The sequence below is a fragment of the Lethenteron reissneri genome, chromosome 52 (genome assembly GCF_015708825.2).
Source record: "Lethenteron reissneri isolate LAM-NWPU_2019-01 chromosome 52, ASM1570882v1, whole genome shotgun sequence".
Taxonomy (NCBI): domain Eukaryota; kingdom Metazoa; phylum Chordata; class Hyperoartia; order Petromyzontiformes; family Petromyzontidae; genus Lethenteron; species Lethenteron reissneri.
Genome location: NC_083830.1, coordinates 60,418 through 79,218, shown reverse-complemented (window position 1 = coordinate 79,218; position 18,801 = coordinate 60,418).

Here is an 18,801-nt window from a genome sequence, read left to right as displayed (position 1 = left end):
GCTATCACATCGTTCAACGAAGTTGCTTATGCGGGAATTTATAGCAGCCAAATACTCTAAACGCATGTTTATAAACGTGGAGGGGGAAAAAAACCGGATGACACGTGGAACAATCGACACGACTACGGGAAGAACATGCAAACTCATATATATAGCAGGCGTCAGGGTTGGGATCGAACCCACAAAATCTTTATACCGGGGTCCCCTATATACGCATAAATGAATCCCTTACCAATATGGCTACTCTGCATGTTATTGCCGCCTATCAATAAATCCCTTACCCAAGATGGCTACTCTGCATTCAATTGCATCACATTAATTAATCCCCGACTCAAATTGATGGCCACTGCAGGTCACATTGACGTCTCTACCGTCATTGAATCCCTAACTAAGATGGCCACTATGTCATCGCCTGCCATCAATGGATCCCCTACCCAACATGGCCACTCTGCAGGTCACATCGTCTCCCCCCATCAACACCCCCCTACCCAACATGGCCACTCTGCAGGTCACATCGTCGTCCTCTTCTCTCCATCAACACCCCCCCTACCCAACATGGCCACATCGTCTCCCCCCATCAACACCCCCCTACCCAACATGGCCACTCTGCAGGTCACATCGTCTCCCCCCATCAACACCCCCCTACCCAACATGGCCACTCTGCAGGTCACATCGTCGTCTCTTCTCTCCATCAACACCCCCCCTACCACATGGCCACATCGTCTCCCCCCATCAACACCCCCTACCCAACATGGCCACTCTGCCGGTCACAATCGTCTCCCCCCCCATCAACACCCCCCCCTACCCAACATGGCCACATCGTCTCCCCGCCCCCCCCATCAACACCCCCCCTACCCAACATGGCCACTCTGCAGGTCACATCGTCGTCTCTTCTCTCCATCAACACCCCCCCTACCCAACATGGCCACATCGTCTCCCCCCATCAACACCCCCTACCCAACATGGCCACTCTGCAGGTCACATCGTCGTCTCTTCTCTCCATCAACACCCCCCTACCCAACATGGCCACATCGTCTCCCCCCATCAACACCCCCTACCCAACATGGCCACTCTGCAGGTCACATCGTCGTCTCTTCTCTCCATCAACACCCCCCCTACCCAACATGGCCACATCGTCTCCCCCCATCAACACACCCCTACCCAACATGGCCACTCTGCAGGTCACATCGTCGTCTCTTCTCTCCATCAACACCCCCCCTACCCAACATGGCCACATCGTCTCCCCCCATCAACACCCCCTACCCAACATGGCCACATCGTCTCCCCCCATCAACACCCCCCTACCCAACATGGCCACTCTGCAGGTCACATCGTCTCCCCCCCCCCCCCCATCAACACCCCCCCTACCCAACATGGCCACATCGTCTCCCCCCATCAACACACCCTACCCAACATGGCCACTCTGCAGGTCACATTCGTCGTCTCTTCTCTCCATCAACACCCCCCCTACCCAACATGGCCACATCGTCTCCCCCCATCAACACCCCCCTACCCAACATGGCCACATCGTCTCCCCCCATCAACACCCCCCTACCCAACATGGCCACTCTGCAGGTCACATCGTCTCCCCCCCCCCCCCCCCCATCAACACCCCCCCTACCCACATGGACCACATCGTCTCCCCCATCAACACACCCCTACCCAACATGGCCACTCTGCAGGTCACATCACCGTCTCTAGCCACCCCCCACCCCTATCCAAGATGGCCGTACCGCGTGCGCACGTCACCGGCGCCTTGAGCCCACGTGGTGCGCTACGGAGCCGGCAAGAGGTCACGGCGGAGGACGAGGAGGTTGTTGGTGATGAACATGGCAGCAGCGGCAGCAGCGGCGGCAGCAGCAGCCGCATCGATCGGGAGGCTGGGGCTGCTCCGGGCCGCCTGGGGCACGGCTGCTGTTGGCGGGCCCCGCGTCTTCATCTGCAGCAGTAGCAGCAGCAGCAGCAGGATGCATCAGCAGCAGCAGGCGGCGAGGTGCGTGTCCAGCACCGCGCACAACAAGGCGACGAGCTCGCTGGTGGGGCAGGCGCTGCAGCACAGCCCCGGCGGCGAGCACGGGCACGGCGAGGACGGGATCAAAGTGTACGAGAAGGTCAGAGTCTCACACACACCCCGCGTGTGTGTCTCTCTCTCGTGTGTCTCTCTCTCGTGTGTCTCTGTTTCGTGTGTCTCTCTCACTCACTCTCTCGCGTCTCTCACTCAAGTCAAAGTCTCTCTCTCGTGTGTCCCTCTCGTGTGTCTCTCTCTCGTGTGTCTCTCTCACTCACTCGCGTCTCTCGCTCAAGTCAAAGTCTCTCTCGTGTCTCTCTCTCGTGTGTCTCTCTCGCGTGTCTCTCTCGTGTGTCCCTCTCGTGTCTCTCACTCGTGTCTCTCTCTCTCGTGTCTCTCACACTCACTCAAGTCAAAGTCTCTCTCGTGTGTCCCTCTCGTGTCTCTCTCGTGTCTCTCACTCGTGTATCTCACTCGTGTATCTCACTCTCGTGTCTCTCTCGTGTCTCTCGTGTCTCTCACACTCACTCAAGTCAAAGTCTCTCTCGTGTCTCTCTCGTGTGTCCCTCTCGTGTCTCTCTCTCGTGTCTCACGCAAGTTGGCTGCAGCTGCTGCTGAGCCCGAGACTCGCCATGTCTCGCCATGTCTCGGGCCCAGCCGCCAGCGGTCGTTGTTGTTGTTGAGTTGAGATCTGCCAGCGGTGTCTGTGCCAGGCCAGGTGCACACACTCACTCATACTGACTCACACACTCACACACACACTCACATACTTACTCACATACTCACACACACACTCACATACTCACTCACACACTCACTCACACACTCACTCACACCCTCACTCACTCACACACTCACCACTCGCTCACACACTCACTCACACACTCACCTCACACCCTCACACACCTCACTCACACACCTCAACTCACTCACTCCTCACACACTCACTCACACACTCTCACTCACACTCTCACACACACACTCTCACTCACTCACACACTCACACACACACTCTCACTCACACACTCACTCTCACTCACTCACACACTCTCACACACACTCTCACTCACACACTCACTCTCACTCACACACTCACTCACACACTCTCACTCACTCTCACACACACACTCACTCACACACTCACTCTCACTCACTCTCACACACTCTCACACACACTCACTCTCACTCACTCACTCACACACTCACTCACTCACTCTCACTCACTCTCACACACTCTCACACACACTCTCACACACACTCACACACTCACTCACACACTCACACACTCACTCACTCTCACTCACTCACACACACTCACTCTCACTCACTCACACACACTCACTCACACACTCACTCACTCACACACACTCACTCACTCTCACACACTCACTCACACACACTCACACACTCACTCACACTCACTCACCAGTCGTCAATCCCTCATAGGCGCCGACTTTGTTACAGACCAATTCAGACCCTATTGGTCGCCCCGTGCCCTTACACATCTCAACGTACATCCTACAAAGTCCCAACATCACAAGTGAGAAACACAATTTTACATCATTGGAACCTCCTTTGCCAGTAGCAAAATATGATAATTGGTTTTTTTACCCTTTATCTGGCAACGAAACTGACACCTTTTTTACAAGGAGTCATGTTTGCATTTTACCACAATACCTGCAGTCGGAATGCAAACAAAAACACAACTCTGATGCACTGTCCTTGAAGTTGATTGGTCCACACCCGAGAGATAGCTTTCCTTAGAGTCTAGTCTCACATGGTGTTGGACCAGATGACGCCAAAAGGCGCATCATCTACAGGTATTGTGGTCAATGCAACATGACTCCTTGTAAAAAAAGGTGTCAGTTTTGTTGCCAGATAAAAGGGTAAAAAAAACAATTAACAATTTCACATGTTTGTTGTTGCCCGTATTGAAACGGTTGTACGCCGTATGGACCTGACAACTCGATTTCCCTGTGCAGGAGGAATTCGGAGTCAAAGCGTATGAGTTGACAGCTGTTAAGATGCTCAATTGAGCGATTTGCGGGTAATGTTCAGATTTGAATCCTGACCCCCGTCACGCAATAGCCCAATCTTTAACTTTCGGTGTAAATCAGACGGCGCATCGTATTATTGTTGTGGTTATTACACGCGCGGTATTGACCGAGGTGGCCGCTCGATTCGAACCTCTCTGCTGGGCCGCGTCACCGCTCACGGTGACTGTCCAGTAATAGGGGAAGCCCTGACGCCAGAGGGTGATAGCGATGATTTGGTGAGAGCAGTCCTTGGAGGTTGGGGCGCCGACTGTTCAGCAGTTGTTGGATGTATCAGCAGGAAGGAAGGGGTGGTGGTGATTATTATTGGCCTTGCTGCTCATTACAAGGCAGAGGTCGCAACCGGGTACCCGATACCCGTACCTTACCCGATACCCGGCTACCCGTACCCGGCCAGGTACGGGTACGGATGCCCGTTTGCAACCCTGGTGCGGCCGGGTACGGGTAAGGAATCAAAACCCGTTTGCGATCTCTGTTACAAGGCCCTGTCTCACTTTGGCTCACGTTCATTGCGCATTTTTTCTAGTGCTTGACCGTGACCAAAATCTGGGCCAATGCCTCATTCCTGCCTGACTGCCCAGGTGGCCAGGGCACGATTGGAGACCTGTGTCAACGAGCTTGATAGCTAATCGGATTTTGTCCAGTGTCAATGAAGATTCTGATTGAGTCTAATGGCAGACTTCAGTAAGCCATTGTTGCTGTCTCTGTGAGCGATATCCCCGTTGGGATGGTAAAACCACCGAGCCAGCAGTGTGTTTGCCACTTTTTTTTGCAGAGCTTCACGGTTCAACAACACGGTTGCCCTGGTTAATGCCGGAGCTCCACTAACCACAGATACTGCTCCGCTGGCTGCTGCTTCACAATGGATATTATGTGACCAAAAAAAAAAGTGTTATTAAAATAAACGGTTTGACATTTGTGCCAGCATCAAGTTTCCACATTGAAGGAAAAAAATGCTTTCAAATTACGTTTGTAAAACCACGCAGCAAAATAGCCTACGTACTGGCAGACTATACTCATGTGTGCAACACAGTGCCACCACGATAGGTTTGCACGATAATAAAAGCAAGAATACCTTGCACGCTAAATTATTTTTCAGGTCGTGGTAAACTCACCTCGTTATCCCCCCCCCTCGCCCAGAGTGAATCCTGTAAGTAATTCTTTGCGGGCGGACATCCTGTGGAGAAACTTGGCCCTGTCATTGGAATGTGGAATTTCCACCAATGGGAAATGAGCAGGCTTCCCATTGGCTGTTTGAGCAGGGGGACACTTGACTTTGACACTTAATGTGTGCACAGTGCTGGATGATGGCATCCCCACGGCCATGGGGTCGTGGGTGGTAATTTGACCTACTCCTGCAGGCCAGTCAGTGCGGGTTGATGTCGGTGGCAGGCATAGACATGGGAGCATAGAAGTACAGTATTACCCACCGCATAGCCTCGTGGATGGTTGTCACTCATCCGAGCCACAGTCTCAGCCTTCAGTCGACTCAGCTTTCGAGATCTGACGGAGATGATTTGGGCCATTGACAATATTTATAGAGAGACATCCAGTGGTGAACAGTGGTAATCTCAGATTTCCACAAGAATATCACATGTGCCTTAGTCACCGCTAGAGGGTGTAACGATGGATGATAATTATAGGCAATGTTTGATTCATGTAAATGTCACGTGGTGTTTACACGTCATTACGTGTTTTGCTATTCATGTGTCAGTGGACACACCGGATACTCTTGCAGACTGCGGTGCTCCATCTCAGGGGATTGTGCCGGTGAAATCTTTTAACAAAACAGAAACGGGTTTGCAAGACCGCTGCGGCCACACTCCGAGGTGCGACAACATTTCACCGCAACGATGAACCAAGTCGCTTCCCCAATCGTGGCATTTTGTCGAATTTTGAAGGCCCACCACCCCCCCGCTCTGGTTTTTTATGTCTGATGACCGCATCGTGAGAGAGTGTTGCTCACTTCTCTGGGCTCATGCCGTTGGCTGAAACATTAGCCTTCGTGTGTGTGTGTGTATTGCCGTTCTTCTCTTGTTTTGTGTGTGTCATTTTGGTAACCAAGGGGTCACTTCGTGCGAACGGGGCTCAACCTGCTCCCTTGAGTTTCCGCCAGGTTAAGCAAGGTCAACTTGAAATCGTTTCACTACATCGCCTGGTGTGCAGGAGGGTCGTGGGTTTGATCCCAACCCTGACGCCTGCTGTATATTTTGACTTTGCGTGTCTCTCTCTCTCTCTCCCCGTGGTCATGTGGATTTTTCTCCGGGTCCGTTTCGCTACCTCGCCTGGTATTCCCTCCACATTTAGAATCGACATGATGCGTTTGAGAGTATTTGGCTTCATTGAGCAATTATTTGTGGCCTGGTTGCTTTAAAAAATAAGTAATATATTTTTTTAAACACGCTTTGATGAAATGTACTAGTAATGGAAGACCTCCACGACTCCAGGAAGTGGCTTCGAAGCTTGCCATAACGTAAGGGACCGTGGCCAATTACAGCCAACGTCAGTTGAGCGTGGACAATTAGACCCAAGACTAAGCATAACATATAAAAATGATTGTTGAATATTTTGTATGATATAATATAGTATTGTCATCAGTATGACATAAGTATACCAAGTTTGCAGTCGATACCGCATTGGGAAGTGGGTTAAAATTGAGTTACAAGATTTGAGGATACAACAACAACGACAACAACAACAGACAGAGTGAGTTTAATGAAAGCGTGTAAAAAACATACTCGTTATAGTTTGAGATGTTTCGCTTCAAACCGTGCCAAGTGCCTTCAGCGCAGAATCCAGGAAGTCGGAATAACCGTGCCACCTCGTATGCAAACTGCCTTGAACAACATACTTGATGTGGCCATGTGCGGCTGAAGGAGTCTCTCCACGTACGCTTTTGGCGTCATCTGGTCCAACACCAATGGAGACTAGGTTCTAAGAAAAGCTGTCTCTGGTGTGGACCAATCAACTTCAAGGACAGTGCATATCGTTATCATTATCAGAGTTGTTTCTTTTTGTTTGCATTTTGACTGCTTGCGTTGTGGTTATTGCAAACATGACCCCTTGTATAAAGGTGTCAGTTTTTGTACCAATAGAAAGGGTAAAAACATACTATATTTTGCCACTGGTAAAGGAGGTCTCATAGTGAGTCTCCACCTGTGCTTCTACACCCGGGTTGCTATCTGTCTCAGCTCCACGCGGTGTAGCCCAGGAATTGGCATCGGTTTTCGGGTCGGCAGGATTTGATTTGGACCGAGACCCGGTACTGGCACTGTGTTCAACTTCATTGCACCAGACTGGAGAACACGTCTGGGTTTTTAGCAGCATGAGAACGATTGTTTAAGGACGCTTTATAAACGTCAATTAACACATTCCTGCGGAGGGAGCTGGTAGGGACGTTGGGTTGCTCGGTCAATGGCCAGGGTCAACGGCGGCGTGGTGTATTCCGCAAATATGCCCGACTGTGAGGGCGGGCACACGCCGGCGTGAGTAGGTTAAACGTTGAGTTTTATAAGGGCACCACGGGGTGACCAGCCCCCCACCCTCCCCACCCAGCCCCTCTCCACCCTCCCCACCCGGCCCCTCCCCACCCGGCCCCTCCCCACCCAGCCCCACCCTCCGCACCCAGCCCCTCCCTGCATGACGAATGGACGGACACAATAATCCCCTGTGGGCTGGTGTAACCAGGAGGTTCCAACCAGTATTATTATTGGGTTTCGTCCACAATGGAAACCGACGAATTATTTTCCTGCACGTTTGCCAACAGTGCCCTCGACTGTGTTCGGTATAGTACAGGGATGAGTGATATGAGCAAACACGTGGAATGCGTCTGATCTCGTGAGATCTCGTCATACCAAGCAGGTCTGAGCCTGGTTCGTGCTGGGATCGAGTGTCCACCGTGCATGGCGACGTTATAGGCGTACTGATTGCAGGGCTGCACGGTGGACAGCAGAGGGCACTGCAGCAGCATCGTCTTGCCCGTCCGTATTGCATTCATACACTCCAGAGGTCGCAAACGGATTTTGATTCCTTACCCGTACCCGGCCGCACCAGGGTCGCAAACGGCTACCCGTACCCGGCCGGGTAAGGGTAGCCGAGTATCGGGTAGGGTACGGGTATCAGGTACCCGGTTGCGACCTCTGATACACTCCCAGCACGGAGCAGTGTGGTGAGCAGAGCCGTCCCTAGGATCGGGGCGACTGCCCCGGGCCCCGCGCTTCGGGGGGCGCCCAGAGCTTCGACATCACGCTCTCAGATGTAATAGTTTCCGTTTAGTTTATAGGTGGGGGGGGGGGGGGGTTCGGAGGAAGGTTTGTGGGGAAATGGGGTGGTGGATTGTTTGATAAATGGCCGTAGCTATGAAGAATTGTCAAGTCGGTTGGATTAAATCCTCCAGGTGGCACTATGGGCAAGTGCACAGTTGAATCATTGCACAGTAATCTCACATCCCAGTCGGAGGTCTGCTCAGCAGACCCCCCCGGGGGGCGAGTATCACCACGATTACCCCAGTATTGTCAGCTGAAATTGTAATTACAATTGCATTGTGTTTACAGTTAATTATGAATGGCACAATTACAATTGTCGTCTTTAGCTTCATTGTGGAGATTATACGCAGCGAGACAAATAAGCATGCAATAACTCCCCTACCCATATCTGTCTCTCTACTAAAAAAAAAATGTTTGCACACATCCCATCGGTCGCACGGCCTTCTGGGAGCGCACAAATTCAGCAGCATCGGTTCAACGCAAGCGAAACTCCGGACCGGCTTTGACATTCGCCGCCTCATCAGCAGGGTCCAGGCTTGCTTGAAACCGATGCCGAAACTGCCCTCCCCCCTACCCCTCCGGGCGTGCTACTCAGCCCGTCATCATTGTGGGATCCGTGAAAAATGAGCTCAGAACGACTCTTAAATCAAGAGGTGTGACGGTGGATGTTGTGGAGGGTCTGGGCTCCCACCATGGTAATGTGGAATCTCCACCACCGAATCGGGGGTGGGGGGGCGGGGTGCGAGGTGGGGGGTGTCAGGAGCCGCTGCTGGAGATTGGGGCTCGCTCGACTCTGCAATTCGGCTTTAACATTTGAAATCGGCTGTCGATTTCGCCCCCCCCCCTCTTCCTCCAAGTCGACTGCTTGGCCCACAGGGTTATTATTGCTCATTTCGAGTGTTCAGCCAGCAGCCCCCACCCCCCACCTTTGATCCTGGGGCGGAGGGAATTGATGAAAAGTAATGCCTTGCACGCTCATAAAGTGCCCTGTGCGTATCGCTTACCCATTTCTAAGGATTCTTTGATGTTCCCACATCCCTTGTTTGATGTCCCCCCAACCTGGCCAGCGATTATTTGCACGGGGAGGTGGAGCGCTTCGTGTTGAGGAAATTGCGTTTCGCGTGTGATGCGGTTATGACATTTGTTCTCACCGTCAGATGTTGGGATGCTTCTTTTTGTCCTGTTCACGTCTTGATAGCCAGCTCCCTTGATTTAACCGAGTTAAAGTCCTTCTTGAAAGGCAGTGGCCGCTGTTGGCGCAAGGCGAGGTCTGCGGTGCGATGGTTTGGTTGTGTCTGCGTGTGTTTGTGTGTGTCTGTGTCTGTGTGTAGAGGGGAGCGGTGGTGTAGCGATTAGCTACGCTGCGCTACAAACCTGGCGACCCGGGTTCGATTCCCGCTCACGGCCAACACCAGTGACGATTATTTGAACCGGTCCTGGGCGTGTAAACAACGCTACTTGGGAGACAAAGGCGGTCGGGCGTGGTGCTTGCCACCAACCCCCTCGTGTGCCGTGCCGGCCTTCACAGGTGCTCGCTAACAGCACTTGTCCCCTCAGTCTGTTAAGGCTATATGGGGGATCTTTGTGTTTTGTGTTTTAGCAGGATCGCAGCACCGAGAGGCAGCAACCTTAGCATCCTAGTGCATTCATAATGCAAGTAACACCACAATGGGTCATCCTGTGGAGGTATTGATCCCCTGCCATAGAAATATCGATTTTCAATCGCAGGATATGAGCCCAAACCACATTATTGGTGTGACGTTAGCGAAACGTTAGAGTAACATTTTTTTCTCTTTGCCATATCTCTGCTTCCACAAAGAACAGTGTATTTTAAATCCTTTATATTAAGTTCGCTTGCTTGCTTGCTTGCGTGCTTGCTTGCTTACGACCGTGCAAATCTTTCGGTCGTTTTTTAACCCACTTCCCGTGATCCAATCGAGCTGACATTTTCCACACAGACTCGTTGTGCGTGACAATTAATTTTCTTGAAACATTTTTCCAAAATTTTACGCTGTTTAGGGAAAATGTTTTAAATATTTAATTACCAATTGCTTAATGCTGGCAGACAATCATCTGACCCATAGGTGGCAGCCATCTCAAGCCAGAGGACGAGAGGACTCTAGCCGCCACGCATATAAAGGATTTAGAGTGAAAAACTTTGTTTTTACGGGTAAATTTTTTCACATCGCATCAGCCACACGACCTCTTGTGAGTGCATAATTTCAGCAGCATTGGTTCAACGCGAACAGAATGATGAGTTAAATGATGACGTCACCCTGCTGCTGCTGCTGCTCTATTTAAGACCGGGAGCCAGAGCAGAGCCCCTCACCATTCTGGCGAATTGTCCGATGATGCTGGATGCAATTACCAGCGAAACGTCGTACGCAAATTTTAAATGTTGTGGTTTCACGCTTCAACACACCGGTGGGCTAAAGCAGTGGACTATTTTGTCTTTCGTCAATGTGACACTTTTTTGCTGATTGGCCGTGTCGGGTGGTGGAGGGTTACGACACATTTATAAATAACGCGATCTAACCCAAAAACGTTGATTATGACGACCAAAATGCTGCACCGGTCTTGACGTTTATCAGCAGGGTCCAGTCTTGCTTCAACCACTGCTGGTGACAGCCACATGATCCTAGTTCCACACTGAAGCTGTATAATCCACACGACGCAAATGATTGTGTCGTGCGCTCAATCTTGTCGCTGTATCAGCAGGTGGCGACTTAACATTAACATTCTGCTGTTTAAATTTCGATTTAAAGCTTTCGTGGCTGCAGGGATTCATCTTCTTGGTTCATTTCGGTAAAGTCACGTAGAACAGGTCAGCTCTGTTCTTCACCTGAGGACGGCTGCTTGCGTTGTGGCCGAAACGTCGTGAGAATTGTATTTTATTATGTTTTGTTTTTATTATTTTATGATTTCCCTTCTACGTGACTTTACCGAAAGAACCAAGAAGATGATTCTGTTGTTTGATTCCAAGTACCCTTGCAGCGTGCGTCATTTACATTAATTCACAACTCGGTTCAGAGGTAATCCATTCTGTGATGGGAATCACTAAAACAAATACTCTTTGGCGTAAGGGAAACATCGTTTTTTGTTGTTTAATTTGAATTTGCTCTGAGAGTGTGCGTGGTTTCACATGCAAATTTAGAGCACAACTTGCCACCAAGAATAAATAAGATTTCTGGTCGGGCTGTGGTGGCTATGCATCTGGCCTCTAATCCAGCACCGCAGAAGAAGAGATTATCAGTATTATCTTGTGCAGAAAATAAGTAAAAATAACAACAACTTTATTTAGGTTATTCCCAACGGAGAAAATGTCGACTATGCCGACCTACGATCGAGGTTTTAACTGCCAAGCGCGGTGCCACCCTCCCGGTTGTGAAACTGGTGCATGGTAGAAATATATTGAATGAATCTCCACCTCATGGGTAGGTCAACGTCTAAAGGCCGATGCTTGCCATCGCCACTGTTGTTTGCCCTCCGCCAGATACTTTGCCGAATGGGCAATGACTAAAATATGAATTTCGATTTAAAGCTTTCGTGACTGCAGGGATTCATCTTCTTGGTTCTTTTGGTAAAGTCACGTAGAAGGGAAATAATAAAATAATAAAAATAAAACATTAAATAATTCTCTTAGTGAGAATTATTTTATTATGTTTTTATTAAATAATAAATATTAAACATAATAAAAGAATTCTCTTAGTGAGAATTATTTTATTATGTTTTTTATTAATTTTATTATTTCCCTTCTACGTGACTTTACCGAAAGAACCAAGAAGATGAATCCCTGCAGTTACGAAAGCTTTCAATCGGTGCTTGTATTGTAATGAGGCTGGCTCCCCACCATGGCAATGTGGAATTTCCAGCATCGCTTCAAGGCGGCCGACAGGAATAACAGGCGCGAGCTTTGCGCGCCAAGCGCCGCCGTCCCCCTTGGAGCAGAGAGACCGTTTGGCTTTAAATCACGAGCTGGTTGGAGCCCCACGGTGTAACCTCGCATCAAGCGGACAATACAAACGTGTGAGAGGCTGCTTTGTTGAAAGGATCCCATGGACGAAGAAGAAGAAGAAGAAAGAGGTGGATTTATTTGGAAGAATGAAAGACGATTATTGACAGCGTTGATGACGACATTGCGATTCATTGGCGGCCGACTGGCCTTGGCGCGAGAACGCCGGGTTGTATTCCGTACAAAGAAGAAGGATGCTGGGGCACGCTTCCCCCCCAATGGTGTCGTTTGAACCCGCACTTCTCTGCCGTCACATTTCGATTTAAAGCTTTCGTGACTGCAGGGGTTCATCTGCTTGGTTCTTTCGGTAAAGTCACGTAGAGATGGAAATAATAAAATAATAAAATAAAACATAATAAAAATAATTCTCACGACGTTTCGGCCACAACGCAAGCAGCCGTCCTCTTCTGACAGACCTGTTCTTCACCTGAGGACGGCTGCTTGCGTTGTGGCCGAAACGTCGTGAGAATTATTTTATTATGTTTTATTTTTATTATTTTATTATTTCCCTTCTACGTGACTTTACCGAAAGAACCAAGAAGATTCTCTGCCGTCCTCACGAGACCACTCCGCTTTTGTCCGACGCTTCCCGTGGGAGGGGGTGGGGGGGGGGGTGGGGGGGTGGGGGCCCGACCTCCCGACCTCCCGCCCTCCCGCCCTCCCGACCTACCTCTGCCCGTCTGAATGGTCCCCCGCGCGACTTTCCGTTGGGCCAACTTTGGCAGTCGCGTCTTCGCTCTCTGCTTGGCTTGAGCTCCAAGGCGGGTGGGTGGGGAAACGTTGTCCTTACCGAGGGGCCGTATAGGACTCGCAGACACCTTAGGCCTGGCAACCAAACCGCCCGCACATTTACACACACACACCCCCTTCGCTCGCTCCCTTCACTGCACTGCAGGAGGCCTTTAAAGTGACGGACGTGAAGTCTGATAAAATGAGTAACGTGCCGTAGAAAGGAAATAATAAAATGATAAAATAAAACATAATAAAATAATTCTCACGACGTTTCGGCCACAACGCAAGCAGCCGTCCTCAGGTGAAGACCAGGTCTGTCGGGGAGACAGCGTCTGAATGTCTCCCCGACAGACCTGGTCTTCACCTGAGGACGGCTGCTTGCGTTGTGGCAGCGTCTGAATGTCTCCCCGACAGACCTGTTCTTCACCTGAGGACGGCTGCTTGCGTTGTGGCCGAAACGTTGTAAGAATTATTTTATTATGTGTTATGTTATTATTTTATTATTTCCATTCTACGTGACTTTACGGAAAGAACCAAGAAGATGAATCCCTGCAGTCACGAAAGCTTTAAATCGAAAAATAGTAACGTGCCGTTTGCTTCTAGGTTTAATACAATCCCCTCCAGTACTCGAATTGCGCAGCTAAGATGCTTGCAGTGACGGATACGTTGCACCGCAGTTTGAACTGCGTGCTTGAAAGGTTCATGGACATGCGCCTGGCGTCCAGTACTTCACGCTTCAAATGGACAATCTTCCCAGCGGTCTTCAGAACGGCAAGCGACAGGCTCATTCAAAGCAATCGCTTCAGAGATATCATTGAGCACCTGGGACGCTCTGAAATCTTGATGCAAACGCCACGGCCAACATGTATAGGTTTAGAGGGATGAGACTCATTGGATGAAATCGTTACATGACCACGTGTGTGTGCGCGTGTGTAATTGTGTCTGTCTTAATAAAACAAAAACTGCTGGTGTGAAAAGGTTGCACGTGTGAGCAGACGCATCACTGCACAATTACTGAACTGGGTGGGGGAGCGGGTCAATTGATCAGGGTGAGTGTGTGACGGTCGGATATGCGACCTTGCACCAGATATTGAAGGATGCACGACCGCATTTGATTGGTGAATTTATTTTTGGTGGGGGTGGGGGGACCAGTGAGTGTTCACATGTAGAGAGTATTTGCGCAGTGTTAGGATTGTAAAGCAACGTTCCACAGGAACCAGCAGCAGCACCGTCACCCGTCGATGGTGCGATGACCGTGTGCGAGAATTTCCTTGTTTACACCATTGGAACCTCATTTGCCAGTAAAAATATGATAATTGGTTTCTTACCCTTCTATCTGGCAACAAAACTGACACCTTTTTTACAAGGAGTCATGTTTGCATAGACCGCAATACACCTTTTGGCGTCATCTGGTCCAACCCATGTGAGACTAGGCTCCAAGGAAAGCTGTCTCGGGTGTGGACCAATCAACTTCAAGGACAGTGCACATTATCAGAGTTATGTTTTTTGTTTGCATTATGACTGCAGGTATTGTGGTCTATGCAAACATGACTCCTTGTAAAAAAAGGTGTCAGTTTTGTTGCCAGATAGAAGGGTAAAAAAACAATTATCAATTACCTTGTTGTTATTGCCTCCGTTTACTCCGTACACGTACAATCTGTCTCTCCGCTGAATTGTTAAACTGTTATTCCGAATGTTTGCTGGGGGGGGGGGGGGCGGGGGGTTCTTGTCGGCTCCCTGTGCCGGGCTTGGTGCTAACCAGAGTCGGCGCATCGCTCTCCTCGCTCGATCACTGCCGCACCGGTGGCCAAATCCGTCGGCAGCCTCTGAGCCTGTGGTGGAAATTGAAACGGCAAATAAAGTCTGCAGTAGTCGTCGTAATAATGATGATGATGAAAGAGTGAAAGTGCTCTTGATGAATTGCATTCGTGCTTTTTGAGATTTTGTTTAGTTTCTTGCCGAGCAATCGGCGGCGTGGCGATGACAACGCGGAAGGGCCACGTGACAATCCGGCTGTCCTGAAAACATCGTGACCCCGAGTCAGACCCGCGGACACGAGGCACCACCTCATCCCCTCAACTTCCCTTCGCCTGTCCCTCCAACCCAAGGACCGTCCTGGAAGAGCGCCGTTTCTCCGTGGCCATTTGGAATCGCATTTCACCCTCCCCCGCCGCTACGCATCTGGAGCACCGTCACATCCGCCGGCACTTTGAAGAGGCAACCGAAGGAAGGCTGCCCCCCCACCTCCCGTCCCCATTATGTTTCGCCGGGCGTACGAGGAACCCCGAGCCTGGCTCCGCACCTCCCGTTTCGCGACCGGAAATTTTCCGTGTCGCGAGGATTTTCATCGTTTCATCTTCGTTGCGGTCAACGTCATCGTTTTCTGACGCCGTGTGCGATGCGAGCGTCACGGACTGCAGAGTCCGCGGCGATGGGAGAGGCTTCGGGGGCGGGCTCGTGTCGAGTGAACTGCAGTTGAGGAAGTCGGAGGCCATCTTCGTTCGCACCTGGGAGAAAGTAATGTGGCGATAAAAATGCGAAATACAATTTCAGTTCAAAGTTGCGGGGGAAACTGAAAGCGCAATGACTGTCACATTGTGAAATGTTATATCCCGTCGTCTCTTGAGATATATCCCGGCGAGTGCAATGATTTGTTCAAAGGCAACGCGTCTCTATTTTGGTAGAACGACGGGCCTTCATAGGCCCAATGTGTAGTGTATAGTAGTGTGTAGTAATGTAGAGTGTAGTGTATAGTGTAGTGTGTAGTGTAGTATATAGTGTAGTGTAGAGTGTAGTGTATAGTGTATAGTAGACGGGCCTCCGTAGAGCCCAATGTGTTCACCTACCGACCATTCCCCTGTTAACGACGCGCTGTTGTAGGCTCAGTTAATATTAATTAATGCGTTGATAATGATCCATGTTTCTTTTAATATTATGTGTCTATACTGTTGTTAGTGTCTGTATGAAGTACGTCTTTTGGGTGAAAAAGGGTAACTTTCGATGCTGTCTGAACGAATGAAGCCCGTAACGTCTATTCCCTATACGCGCTTAACGACCAAATCACTAAACGCCCAGTTTTGTGGAACCAATTAGCGTCGTTAAGAGGGGTTCTACTGTACTCGTCACGTAAAACAAACGTTGGTGACGCGTTGGCGGTCGATTATCCCGTTGCAAACCAAAATAACCTCTCGCCGCCTTCAACGCCGTCCTATAATAGACACAGCAGGCCACGTGGGGACACAGATGCAGCAAACGATGCGGGGATTTTAACCCCGGGGGGCGGGTGGCAACCGCGGTCGGAGCGCTCCACTCGCAAATCTCACGACAACGAAACGAATTGGGTGATGCTGCCGCCGTGGTGTGTGGCGGTGGTGTGTGGTGTGTGGCGGTGGTGTGTGGTGTGTGGTGTGTGGCGGTGGTGTGTGGTGTGTGGCGGTGGTGGGTGTGTGGCGGTGTGGTGTGTGTGTGTGTGTGGCGGGTGGTGTTGGTGTGTGGTGTGTGGCGGTGTGTGTGGTGTGTGGTGTGTGTGTGGTGTGTGTGTGTGGTGTGTGGTGTGTGGGTGTGTGGTGGTGGTGTGGTGTTGGTGTGTGGCGGTGGTGTGTGGTGTGTGGTGTGTGTGGTGTGTGTGGTGTGTGGTGTGTGGTGTGTGGTGTGTGGCGGTGGTGTGTGGTGTGTGGTGTGTGGCGGTGGTGTGTGGTGTGTGGTGTGTGGTGTGTGGTGTGTGGCGGTGGTGTGTGGTGTGTGGTGTGTGGTGTGTGGTGGTGGTGTGTGGCGGTGGTGTGTGTGTGTGGTGTTGTGTGTTGATGTGTGGCAGGTGGTGTTGGTGTGTGGTGTGTGGTGTGTGGTGTGTGGCGTGGTGTGTGGTGTTTGGGTGTGGCGGTGGTGTGTGGTGTGTGGCGTGTGGTGTGTGGTGTGTGGTGTGTGGTGTGTGGTGTGTGGTGTGTGGCGGTGGTGTGTGGTGTGTGGTGTGTGGTGTGTGGTGTGTGGTGGTGGTGTGTGGTGTGTGGTGTGGTGCGGTGGTGTGTGGGTGTGTGGTGTGTGGTGTGTGGTGTGTGGCGGTGGTGTGTGGTGTGTGGTGTGTGGAGGTGGTTGTGTGGTGTGTGGTGTGTGGCGGTGGTGTGTGGTGTGGTGGTGTGTGGCGGTGGTGTGTGGTGTGTGGGTGTGTGGCTGTGGTGTGTGGTTGTGGTGTGTGGCGGTGGTGTGTGGTGTTGTGGTGTGTGGCGGTGGTGTGTGGTGTGTGGCGGTGGTGTGTGTGTGTGGTGTGTGGCGGTGGTGTGTGGTGTGTGGTGTGTTGGGGTGGTTGCGGTGGGTGTGTGGGTTGGTGTGTGGCTGTGGTGTGTGGTGTGTGGTGTGTGGTGTTGTGCGGTGGTGTGTGGGTGTTGTGTGTGGCGGTGGTGTGTGGTGTGTGTGTGTGGTGTGTGCGGTGGTGTGTGGTGTGTGGTGTGTGGCGGTGGTGTGTGGTGTGTGGTGTGTGGTGTGTGGTGTGTGGCGGTGGTGTGTGGCGGTGGTGTGTGGTGTGTGGTGTGTGGCGGTGGTGGGTGGTGTGTGGTGTGTGGTGTGTGCGGTGGTGTTGGGTGTGGTGTGTGGTGTGGCGGTGGTGTGTGGTGTGTGGGTGTGTGGTGGTGGTGTGTGGTGTGTGGCGGTGGTGTGTGGTGTGTGTGTGTGGCGGGTGGTGTGGTGTGTTGGTGTGTGGCGGTGGTGTGTGGTGTGTGGTGTGTGGCGGTGGTGTGTGGTGTGGGTGTGGTGGCGGTGGTGGTGGTGTGTGGTGTGTGGCGGTGGTGTGTGGTGTGTGGTGTGTGGCGGTGGGTGTGGTGGTGTACTGTGGTGTGCGGTGGTGGTGGGGGTGTTGGTGTGTGGTGTGGCGGTGGTGTGTGGTGTGTGCGGTGGGTGTGTGGTTGTGTGTGCTGTTGGCGGTGTGTGTGGTGTGGTGTGTGTGGCGGTGGTGTGTGGGGTGGTGGTGTGTGGCGGTGTGGGTGGTGTGTGGTGTGTTGGGGTGTGGCGGTGGTGTGTGGGTGTGTGGGTGGGGTGGTGTGGGGGCCGGTGGTGTGTGTGTGTGGTGTGTGTCGGTGGGGTGTGGTGTGTGGTGTGGTGGTGTGTGGTGTGTGCGGTGGTGGTGTGGTGTGTGGTGTGTGGTGTGTGGCGGTGGTGTGTGGTGTGTGTGTGTGTGTGGTGGTGTGTGCGGTGGTGTGGTGGTGTGTGGGTGTGGTGGTGTGGCGGGTGGTGTGTGGTGTGTGGTGTGTGGTGGCGGTGGTGTGTGGTGTGTGGTGTGTTGGTGGGTGCGGTGGTGTGTGGTGTGGGGTGTGTGGTGTGTGGCGGTTGGGGTGTGGTGTGTGGTGTGTGGTGGTGTGGTGGTAGTGCGGTGGTGGGTGGTTGTGTGGGGTGTGTGTGGTGTGTGTGGTGTGTGGTGTGTGGTGTGTGGTGTGTGGCGGTGGTGTGTGGTGTGTGGTGTGTGGTGTGTGGTGTGTGGCGGTGGTGTGGTGGTGTGTGGTGTGTGGCGGTGGTGTGTGGTGTGTGGTGTGTGGTGTGTGGCGGTGGTGTGTGGTGTGTGGTGTGTGGTGTGTGGCGGTGGGTGTGTGTGTGTGGTGTTGTGGTGTGGTGTGTGGTGTGTGGCGGTGGTGTGTGGTGTGTGGTGTGTGGTGTGTGGTGTGTGGCGGTGGGGTGTGGTGTGGTGTGTGGTGTGTGGCGGTGGTGTGTGGTGTGTGTGTGTGGTGTGTGGCGGTGGTGTGTGGT